This window comes from Mauremys reevesii, linkage group 2, assembly GCF_016161935.1.
Source record: "Mauremys reevesii isolate NIE-2019 linkage group 2, ASM1616193v1, whole genome shotgun sequence".
Taxonomy (NCBI): domain Eukaryota; kingdom Metazoa; phylum Chordata; order Testudines; family Geoemydidae; genus Mauremys; species Mauremys reevesii.
Window position 1 is genome coordinate 142571576 of NC_052624.1, and position 12620 is coordinate 142584195.

General features: G+C 39.1%; 1 protein-coding gene across 2 annotated transcripts in view; it reads right to left on the bottom strand.

Annotated features, from left to right (window-relative positions):
* The window catches only part of LOC120399033 (cadherin-10), a 155689-nt gene that overhangs the window by 83051 nt on the left and 60018 nt on the right, over positions 1–12620 (bottom strand). The window lies entirely within an intron of this gene.

Here is a 12620-nt window from a genome sequence, read left to right on the forward strand (position 1 = left end):
AACTTCATCAAGTTTTGATTGCTGCTGCTACTTCGATCTTTTTGATCTTAGCTCATTTTCCCCTCACTTTGGGTAGACTTGGGTATGAGCTGCAAAATTCAGAATTGTAGACAAACTCACTCAAATTTTGAGGGATTTATGGCTGCTAGTTGGGCCCATCTTTCTTTTTCATTAAATCCATTGGGCTATTATTATATTATGACCCACATTCAGTGTTTTTCGTTTCAATCACTAAAAATTGTATTCATGGACTTTATGTATGTTTACTCTAAAGAAAGTACAATTATGCACTTTCATACTACTGTTACATTCCCCCTTATTGCACATGCTGTCACTTCTACTCTGTGATAATCTGTTTACTGATGCTTGCTTCTTTTGTGGTGTATTGAAAACTGTGAAAATTACAAGCTGTCACTTTAAATTTCGGGAGGGTTTCCTGCTCCTGCTTGCAGGCTAAGGAGATCTGCAGGGAAGTGTGCAATCTGGGCCTAGGAGTCAGTTAACTAACAGACAGCCTAGGGTAAGGCGGGGTGAGTTGTGTCTTTATGTTTTAGGGAGAGCCTGCCTTGTCTCTCTCTGTTTATGGGTTCTTGCATATTATTTTTATTTCTAACGAATAAAGTAGTGTTATGTTACAACCTTCCATCAGGAGTATTCTATGTTTTATCTAACTTCTCTCTGGTATGCCATGAAACATAACACTTTCTATTCTTGCATAACTACTGGTAGGGTTGCCAACAGTCCTATATTACAAGTGACATCCCTTATTTTTTCACCTCTCAACAACAAGGTCGGGAGTTGCTGAGTGCTGCAAAAAGCAGCAAGAAATACCCTAGCAAATGTAGATGAGTACTGATTTTTAATTAATTCATAATAAATAATGCATAATAAATAATAACAATAGTAATAGGAGGAGAGGAAGGGAAGGGTGCTGAGAAAACAGTCACTTGTTTTTGAAATATAATGTTGGCAACCCTACCTACTGGCCCAGTCAGATTTTTCTTATGGAATGTATTGAATATATAAACATTCCAATTTGTGACATAACTAATCCACTGGAGGTGTTGGTCCAAATCCTGCTCATTTTACTCACATGGGTAATCTCCAGTGACCTGAGTGGTGACTGGTTGTGTGAACACAGTTGCCACTGGCTGAGAGTGATGTGTAGAACAGGGTGGAAAATATGTACAGTAGTGTGATGGGGGAGAAAATCCAAAAATTGAGGTATTGCATCAAAATGTTCATGTTTTTCCTCCAAAATGAAGGGAGGAGGAAAACCGCAGTTATTTTTGCCATGGAAAAATATGCAATTTTTTGCCTAACAATTTTTTGAAAAATTTCAATTTGATCCAAGGTTTACTTCTGTCTTTTTCTTTTATGTATATATGTATTTATTTTTGGTTAAGAAACACCATGTCTAAAAAGGTGAAATTTCACCCTTAACTAACTTCTCCAGATTTTCAAATTTTGCATGTGGGAATTCATGAAGCAAAACCAGATTTTGATAGTCCTATTTGAGACATACACAACAGGGTATAGTTTCCTGGATTATGAGAGTCCTATGAGATCCTATAACACCAACTATCATCTACACATGAAGAGAATAGGATAAAGAGTCTTTTAGCTATAGAAGAGCAAAGTCTATCTCATAAATTCAGGGTCAGTAAGAGTCAGTGAGAGATGACAGGATGCGGAATATTGCTGCCTTTCAACATTTTGCCTCAAAATCTGAGGACATCAATTTATTAACACATGAAACAAAAATATTTTCAATACCTGCTCAGGTTAAATCAGGTTAAACTGGAAACTTTAAAGCTTCATCTTTAACTAATGGTTAATTCTTTTCAGCAGAATTAGGATAAAAAGTACTGTAAGCTTCATTTCAACAAACTACATCCTATACTGTGCACTCCTTTAATGTAAACTAATTAAAACTGTAAGTGATTTGTTTTCATTCTACATTTGTGAGTGGCATTAGTGCTGATGTAAGAAAAGGACAGATTGATAGCAATGGTTAAACCAAGCATCATACAGTAAGTTTGCCAGAAAAGCTCCCACAAATGCCTTACAATACCAATTACAACAACTTCACCATTCCACTCTTTCATTGCTCTCAGGAAGAAACTGCCAAATGTCAATCTATCTGGTAGCTTTTTGTTCTACAGACAAAGGAGAACTAGGATTAGACTATCAAACTCATCTTCACTTGAGACTTGAACAAGATATGAACCCACACCTGTAGAGATGAAATTATAGTCCATTTACCCACTGCAAAACATTTAGCCACAACAACTTTATGAAGTCAAACTAATTGCATAATTAAGGTGAAACACAGGAAAAGCTCCTGTCCTGAACCTGTAGCTGTAGTGTTTTCCCATGTGCATTCTTCTGTGTATGTTAATTTATCTTTTGTGATACATGTACATATAATAGCAGAAAAAAATGAAGAGTTTTTCAAATCATTTCACAACATTCACTATAGGTGTTCCTGGACACTTAATTACTATGAACAGGTTGTAGTGTGTTGGGAAAAAGTTATTACAGCTGGCATAGATCTGTTCAGTACAGACACAGAGAGAGAGACCTTTTTGAATACAAGTGTGAATTATGATATTCTTGACACACAATGGTACTTCCTTAAGATGATAATTGTTAGAACAGTACTTTTGGTTCTGTAGGAAAAAGTCATTAATTTTTTTCTTCAGGTATATTTAGGATTAATCCAATTTTGCAGAACAAGCTTGAAAATGACATGTCTTGTAACAGCACCTCTTTCTTAAAAATAAATAAATAAATTTCACCTGGCACTAAAACAAAGGAGGAAATAAAGTAGGAATCAGTCCTTGGGCACATTAAGGTCATGTTACCCTTTCACCACAGTTAAAACAGAATAGAATTCTTAATCATTATTATAAAACAACAAATCTAGATAAAATCCTTGTGTCTGTTAGAATTTTAAACTTCAATTAGCTCAATCTCTGAGTCACCTCTCTGGAATTATGAAAAGTTGCTTTGTTGTAGGCTATCATCTTCTATGATAGCATTACGAAGATTTTCCAGTAGATTCTACAATCCATATGTAAATCACATCCTCCTATAATGTCTTCCTTTTCTGGGTCTAATTTTCTTTCGTTTGCCAAAAAGGACAGTGTTTGATAATGGAAACAAAAAATATAGTTTTTGACATAAATAAGCCATGCTTTAGTATTATCATCACCATCCATTTCAACTAGCACCCACAAGGTGCTACACACCATACACACAAAGGAAGGCCTGGCCCCTTCCCCAGAGAGTTTACAATATGTAGTACAATGTTATTGGGGAAAATAACACAATTATTGAGGTTTTAAAATATATATATCCTTGTTAAAAAAAAAAGTCACTTCATATATTATTTAGTTAAACCCAGAATTACTGCAATATATTCAGAGCTGTTGTGTCTATCTCAGCAGGTCACAAATGTGCTTGAATAGCTGCTTTCTTAACATTAATTGGTGACATTTTGGTTCCTACTGAGTTAGGTATATCCTGTAACTTGCTCATGATAATCTAGGCTACATTCCTATAATATTCTTCCAGTTGTATTTTCTGGAACTGGCTTAAATAATAATAAAGGCCACAAAACAAGCAATGTGCAAGCTGCATTCTGAACTTCACTCACAGGTTGGAATCGTTTAATTGGATATTATGATATTCAGCAGTCTTCAGATAGATATGCTAGAGATATGGATGCATACTAAGAGATGTGATTTACCAGAGAGAATTTCACCCATGAGTTTAGGAAGCTAACAGCTTTGATATCACAATCATGAAGAATCTGGTACTTTAGAGTCTGCATTTCTTCTGATCATACCACTGCAGTCCTTATATTAACGGCATTTTGCATTTTTAAAATTAGATTATGTTAAGCACTTTGACTTTGAAATTCTCCCCTTGGCAAACATTTTCCCTACATTCTTGGCCTATTTTAATTGAATGATTTGTTTCAATCTTACATTCCTCTTCACATACAAACCTCCTGCCCCCGCTCCACACAAACTCTGGGGAAACTAGGACACAAGGGGTGTCTCCCCTCCCTTTGTGGCCTTTGGGGACAACTGCAAAGAGGAGCCAGCCAGAGACTCCAGCAGCAGAAGCAGCGTCTGACACTCAGAGAACTTTCTACAGCATTGATTGGACGTTCTCGATGACTGACTGACTGCTTCAACCTACTCCCTCACAATCTCTTCATCTCAGCTTCACTCCACACCCGCCCCTCGTACCCTCAACTTGCCCGCTTGTCCCCATCATCTTTCTTTTCTTCAACTTTCCATCTCTCTTCCCTTTTCTTTCCATTTTGCTTAGCACCTCCTAACTACCTCAACACACACACAATATTGTGGAACATCACATTGTTCAGTCTGCTTGTCCGTTCTACCCTTTCTCCCATCCTGTGTCAGTCTGGTCTATTTAGATTGCAAACTTTTCAGGGCAGGAACTGTCGGCTACTCTGTATAGTGGCTAACACCATAGGGACCCATTTTAAGCTGATCCTTAGGCACTACCACAATAAAGAGGAGTACAATTTATTTAAGAAATAAGGCTTCATTCCTCTTCTTCCCAGCCTCAGCTGTGAATCCTGAAAGGCAGATATGAATATATTAACTTTATAAAAGGTGAAGACTTCAAAAAGAAATCGGAACTGTTTATTCTATGTCTGTGTTTTAGAAACAGGGGTTAAATGATGACACTTTTCTTGTTGTTCTGTTCTTTATAGGGTGGTTGGCTCAGTAAAGCACCATAGAATGCATCTGCTGTAGAAGGTGGCTTTTCATAAATATACTTTGATATATTTCCGCTGCTTTTCAGGTGGGATGTTCTGAATGTGCAGATTGGATTTATTCTTCTCACAAAGTAAATATACCAAACATGAAACTGCAACCTTATCTTCAAACCTGTTCTCAATTCTGCCCGTCTACTTATTTTCTCATTTCTCATATCATTTTACCTCTCCCTGCTCTGATCCTTCAGCAATGCCAGCCTCAATAAGCTGTTTGAATCCCCCCTCACAACCACCTTTGTCACTTTCTTTATACATGGAAAACTCTTCCTAACCAGCCCATAAGGCCATTATTGTCTTCCTCTTTAAATCCTTCCACAAGACCCATTTCTACTATTCTGCCCAGAAGAAAACTGACAACTAACAATGCCCAGGTAGGGGGGCAGTGGGGGACAGTAGATGTTTAAAAAAATAATATTTTATCCCTCTCTGACAACTCAATATGTGGCTTGTTGTCTTCAATTGTGAACACCTCAGAGCAAGGATCCTGTCCCTTTCTCCCCCTCAATGCTATACTGCCACAGTTGTAGTCAGTGGAGGTGCCAGAACTAAAAATGCCTCCATGTAGAAAAGAGGGAGTTGCTAGCAAGGCATTCTCTTTGAGGTGCTCTTAGCTTTTACATTTACTCCACACTTTCATTTACAATAGTCCATAACATTTGGTCTTTGGGCATGTTGCAGGCCTGTTTATTTCCCCAAGCCTTTTGAGAGGTAAGAAGATGATGATGGGTGCTATTTGTGAGTGAGGTGAGGTATTGTGCAGAACTGTTTTTATCACCAATCATTTATGTTCTGTTTGGAATGAGGACGTGCTGCTGGCTTGGCTATGCAATTGTGTTTTTGATTCATGGCAAGAGTGCCTTGAAGTTGCGTAGGCACTTTTGAAAGATGTATTATAAACAGAAATAAATATTAAAAAATGTCTGCATAGCACCCAGCACATTTTGGATGTTCCTGTAAGTACAAGCAATAAATAATAGTCTTTAAAGGTCAGCACTGAAACTACATCCACACAGAGAAATAAATAATAAATGGAAATAGTGGCTGACAAAGGTAATTTAATCACATTTAAGCTTCTGTCATTCTCGAACTCCTACTTGCCACTAATATTTCCTGGGAATTTTAATAACTGTTGCCTTCCTCAGGGAAAAAAAAAAGTCACTTTGCTTTCAGTACATTCCCCACCCTTAGAAAAAAAAAAGAAAAAAAAAGGACTATTATAACTATTTTCTCTTCTTTTTTCATGAACTTCAATCCTTCAGCCATAGATGCAACAATGATGCTTCATGGGAGAACTAAAAGGGAAATATTTAAAGAAACTACTAGGAATGTCCTTCCCCGCATTATTTTCCAAAATAAAGTACTTTGTAAGTGAATTTTAATAGAAAGTAGGACTAAAAAAAATTAGAATAAACTTACTTAGCTACCAGCTACAAGGTGTTAATCAGAATCTTGATTATTAACACCAAGTTCCACTTACAAATAAGCTACTGTCTGTCCTGAGAATTTCACCACCTCTCAGCACCATACTCTTTGGGTGTTAATGAGGAAGAAACACTCTGCTTCCTTCCTTGAGTGGCACTACCTCATTATCCTTTGGTCCATTTACAACTCATTTTTCTGTCTATTTCCTAGCAAAAATTAGATGTCGGTTGTAAATATTTTGAACTGACATTTCTAGATATTATGAGCCCAGTTCTGCAGTACTTATAATTATATGAATAGTCCTACTGTCTTCAGTTGAATGAACCACATAAGAATGGACTGCAAGACTAGAACCTGTGTAAAATTTTCCAAAATATCATTATTTAGGCTCCTACGTCACTTTTGAAAATGTTACACCCCGTATCAATCTGGTCAGTGTCTATTATTACAGTACGTGAGAGTTTTAATGTACACACTGTATAATTTAAAAGCACAAATTCTGTCTGGAAGGCCCATTTTTCCACCCCATGTTCCCTGCACAGTTGACTCCTAAATTGGGTATTTTAAATGGAAATATAGCTGGATTAGTCTGCAACTGCATACAAAGGACTAGAGTTGTATAAAACTTTTATATAGTAACTAGGTCTGTCAAGTGATTAAAAAAATTAATCATGATTAATCACACTGATAATTATAGAATACCATTTATTTAACTATATTTGGATGTTTACTACATTTTCAAATATATTGATTTCAATTACAACACAAAATACAAAGTGTACAGTGCTTACTTTATATTTATTTTTATTACAAATATTTGCACAGTAATAATAAAAGAAATTGTATTTTTCAATTCACTTAATACAAGTACTGTAGTGCAATCTCTTTATCGTGAAAGTTGAACTTACACATGTAGAATTATGTACAAAAAATAACTGCATTCAAAAATAAAACAAATGTAAAACTTTAGAGCCTACAAGTCCACTCAGTCCTACTTCAGCCAATTGCTGAGACAAACAAGTTTGGTTACAATTTGCAGGAGATAATGCTGCCTGCTTCTTGTTTACAATGTCATCTGAAAGTGAGAATACGTGTTCGCATGGCACTGTTGTAGCCAGCGTCGCAAGATGTTTATGTACCAGATGCTTTAAAGAGTTATATGTCCCTTCATGCTTCAACCACCATTCCAGGGGCCATGCATCCATGCTGATGACATGTTCTGCTCGATAATGAACCAAGCAGATCAGACCGATGCATGTTCATTTTCATCATCTGAGTCAGATGCCGCCAGCAAAAGGTAGATTTTCTTTTTTGGTGGTTAGGATTCTGTCATTTCTGCATCTGAGTGTTGCTCTTTCCAGAATTCTGAAAGCATGCGCTACACCTCATCCCTCTCAGATTTTGGAAGGCACTTTAGATTCTTAAACCTTAGGTTGAGTGCTATATCTTTTTTTAGAAATCTCACATTGGTATCTTTCTTTGCGTTTTGTCAAATCTGTTGTGAAAGTGTTCTTAAAACAAACATGTGCTGAGTCATCATCCAAGACTGCTATAACATGAAATATATGGCAGAATGTGGGTAAAAAAGAACAGGAGACATACAATTCTCCCCCAAGGAGTTTAGTCACAAATTTAATTAATGCATTATTTTTTTAACGTGCATCATCAGTCTGGAAGCACATTCTCTGGAATGATGGCCGAAGCATGAAGGGGCATATGTATTTTTAGCATATCTGGCATGTAAATACCTTGCAACACTGGTTACAAAAGTGCCATACGAGTGTGTGTTCTCACTTTCAGGCGATATTGTAAATAAGAAGCAGGCAGTAGTATCTCCCATAAATGTAAACAAACTTGATCGTCTTAGCAATCGGCTGAAAAAGAAGTAGGACTGAGTGGACTTATAGACTCTAAATTTTTACATTGTTTTGTCTCTGAGTGCAATTATATCACAAAAGAACTACATTTGTAAGCTACACTTTCATGATAAAGAGATTGCACTACAGTACTTGTATGAGGTGAATTGAAAAATACTATTTCTTTTGTTTATCATTTTTACAGTGCAAATATTTGTAATTAATAATAATAATATAAAGTGAGCACTGTACACTTCGTATTCTGTGGTGTAATAGAAATCATATATTTGAAAATGTAGAAAAATATCCAAAATATGTAATAAATTTCAACTGGTATTCTATTGTTTAACAGTGCGATTAATCACAATTATTTTTTTTAGTTGTGTGTGTGAGTTAACTGTGATTAATCGATAGCCCTAATAGAAACAAAAAACTAAGGCCAGGATTGCAAAAGATTCAAATAAAAAAAATTATGAAGTTAAGGAACCTGAGCCTATTTACGGTTACTAATGTAAGCACAAAATGTACAAGCTCTTATAAGACAGTCCTACGGAATTTAATAGAAAAATATATACCTGCTATATAATTTCATACAATGGCTGGGAGAATCTATGGAAAGGATTCTCACGCTATTAATTTATACAAGTCTGCAAGAATAACTCTCATAGAACCCTATTGGTTTCTCCCCTATTACATTTCATAGGATTGTTCCATAAGATGGTGGGTTTTGACTAAAATCAGCTGAAATTTGTATTGTGTGTTGGCTTCCATGAGACTGAGGCTCAAAATGAAACTCTGGGGGCTCTGAGCCCAAAATAAAGCCCCAGTTTTTCATTGGTACCTGCACCTGCGCAGATCGCCAGTAACATCAGTAAGACTCCATAGAGGCACAGTCGATCCCAGTGCAGGACTGTTGTTTAAATCTCTTGAGTTTTGCACATGTATCATCATGTCAATGAAAATAACTGACCAACCTGATTGCCTTCTGTGATGAGATAACTGGCTCTGTGGATATGGCGAAAGCGGTGGATGTATATATCTTGACTTTAGCAAAGCTTTTGATACGGTCTCCCACAGTATTCTGGCTAGCAAGTTAGAGAAGTATGGATTGGATGAATGGACTATAAGGTGGATAGAAAGCTGGCTAGTTTGTTGGGCTCCACAGGTAGTGATCAATGGCTCAATGTCTAGTTGGCAGCTGGTATCAAGCGGAGTGCCCCAGGAGTCAATCCTGGGGCTGGTCTTGTTCAACATCTTTATTAATGATCTGGATGATGGGATGAATTGTACCCTCAGCAAGTTTGCAGATGACACTAAGCTGGGAGGAGTGGTAGATTCACTGGAGTGTAGGGATAGGGTCCAGAGTGACCTAGACAAATTAGAGGATTGGGCCAAAAGAAATCTGATGAGGTTCAACAAGGACAAGTGCAGAGTCCTGCACTTAGGAAGGAAGAATCCCATGCACCGCTACAGGCTGGGGACTGACTGGTTAGGCACAGTTCTGCAGAAAAGGACCTGGGAATTACAGTGGATGAGAAGCTGGATATGAGTCAGCAGTATGCTCTTGTTGCCAAGAAGGTTAACAGCATATTGGGCTTTATTAGTAGGAGCATTGCCAGCAGATCAAGGGAAGTGATTATTCCCCTCTATTTGGCACTGGTGAGGCCACACCTGGAGTACTGTGTCCAGTTTTGGTCTCCCCATTACAGAAGGGATGTGAACAAATTGGAGAGAGTCCAGCAGAAGGCAACAAAAATTATTAGGGGGTTGGGGCACATGACTTACGAGGAGAGGCTGAGTGAATTGGGGTTATTTAGTCTGCAGAAGAGAAGAGTAAGGGGGGATTTGATAGCAGCCTTCAACTACCTGAAGGGGGTTTTCAAAGAGGATGGAACTAGGCTGTTCTCAGTAGTACAGATGACAGAACAAGAGCAGGGGATTGGACTAGATGACCTCCTGAGGTCTCTTCCAACCCTAATATTCTCTGATTCTCTGATTCTAACTGAGTCTATATTGTCAAAGCTTGTGTATGGCTGTACAATGCTCAATTTGTCATGATTCTTCAGCACAAAAGCCCAACATTTTATATTGAGAGAGAGAGAGAATTGGCTTATTTGAATTAATTAAAACCTATATAATACATCAGGTTATTTTGTATTACATGAGGTTATTTGAGTCATGAACCTTAATCTGATCAAGGCAACAAAACATGATGTGGATATTACCCAGGATAATGTGGTATAATTAAATCTTTTCAGAATAGGCATCTACTGTCACTGAAATCTACATTTTGGTTGCTTCTCAATGAATCTGTTGTTTAACAAAAGCAAAAATGTAAGGCCTCAGCTGGTGCTTTCTCAAACAATAGTTAATGATTAGTGATACAGTCAAAGGAAGTAGAGAGCCGCATTTTAATGGACAAAATTCCGACTTCATGTAAGCTAAGAAACCAATAGCTAGGAAGAGAAATGTGAGAAACCAGTTGCTCAGAAGGGAGCTATAGTGCCTGACTCCCAAAAATCCAGAGTCAACAGAATGTAGGAACTATCTTGGTTTTGTCTTTGATTAACCATGGGAGTTCATTCAGAGGAGGGTTAAGAAATAAAGAATGTAGTCAATGCATTTTTTTACCTACCTCATGCATGGCCTCTGCACTACTCTGATTACTCTGACTTTGGGCAAGTAATTTGCATTTAAATAAGGATTCATTAGCACCTGCTTTGGATGAAAGGAGTAAAAGCAGGAAGATTTTGGTTGAGCAAGTTGCTGTTTTACTTTTAGTAGCTGCCTATAATAAAATTACTTATTTTTCATCTCTACAACTGCTACCATTCATCACTTGTAGTTATTCCATCTATTCCCTCACCATGGGGCTCTGTAATACTGGGCCAAGTTCTGCACTGACAGACTCAGTACAACTATCTTGACGTAAAAAAAATCGGACTACATCAAGTGAAGTCAATACAGAAAGTGGCCTATTAATTTATCCTTTAATCTGGGAGTACAGAATTCTTTTCTTGGTGTCAGTAGCATTAAATTCACAATTTCATTCCTTATATTTATTTTCCATCACATTTGTTAATGACATTCATCCTCTGCAGTTTATTCACACATAGGGAACACTGAAGGAGGGAGGCCATTTTGTGTTTGAAAGGATTGTATGCGAAGAGTAAAGACAAAGGATAGGACTCCACGTGCATTTGCATGAAACTGAAAAGAGTCAGAGAAAAAAATATGAAACAATTTTAGAAATAATTTTAAAATACTAGATTCAGAAATAGGAGAGAAAAGTAGGTAGCTGGTGGTGGTAAGAATGCTGTGAAGATCACACAATTACTTGTGAAATACACGTTAGCTCAGGGGTCGGCAACCTTTCAGCAGTGGTGTGCCGAGTCTTCATGTATACACTCTAATTTAAGGCTTCACGTGCTGGTAATACATTAACATTTTTTAGAAGGTCTCTCTATAAGTCTATAATATATAACCAAACTACTGTTATATGTTAAGTAAACAAGGTTTTCAAAATGTTTCAGAAGCTTTATTTAAAATTAAATTAAAATGCAGATCTTATTAGTTTAGTGTGATCCTTGCCTTTGCTGAGTTTTCCAATGTCTGGTGGCACCTATTTAAATACTTTAAGCTGCACACAGGCTTCTGAGTTATACTTTGATAACTGGCTGGCAGGAGGTCAGCAGCTGGAACCCCAGATCAGCGGCTGAGGTGAGTGGAGCTGGCGGCTGGTAGGGCTGAGCAGGGCCGGAAGCCTGGACCCTGTCTGGCAGGGGGCCTGCATTGGAAACAAGGTGAGTGGGGCTGCAGCAAGGACCCCAGCTGGTAAAGAGCCAGCAGCCGGAACCCCAGAGCGGCAGCAGGCTGAGCAGGTCAGCCCGCCCAGCTCTGGGGTTTCAGGGGTGGGCTGAGCATCTCTATCAGCCCCCCTCTAGGGTTTCAGCCGCCGGCTCCTGCCAGCTGGGGTCTCAGCCCACTGCCAGCCTGGAGTCCCTTCACCCAGGCCAGCAACGGGTGCTGAGTGGGACCCCGGCTGGCAAGGGGCCAGCAGTGGGAACCCCAGAACGGCGGCGGTCTGAGCAGCTCAGCCCGCTGCTGCTCTGGGGTTTCAGCTGCTGGCTCCAGCCAGCTGGGGTCTCAGCGTGCTGCCAGCCTAGGGGAAGGAACCCCAAGCCAGCAGCGGGCGCTGAGTGGGACCTGCGGTGGGAGCCCGGTGGGCAGGAGCCGGCGGTGGAAACCCCAGTGCTGGGGTTTCACCTGCCGGCTCCTGTCAGCTGGGCTCACAGCCTGCTGTCAGCCTGGGGCTCCTTCCCCCAGGCCGGCAGCGGGCGCTGAGTGGGACCGGCGGCGGGACCTCAGCTGGCAATGGACCAGCAGCGGGAACCCCAGAGCTGTGGCGGGCTGAGCGGCTCAGCCCGCCCCACATGCCATCAAAAATCGGCTACGTGCCACCTTTGGCACGCGTGCCGTAGGTTGCCGAGCCCTGCTTTAACTTGTTTAAAACATTTGTA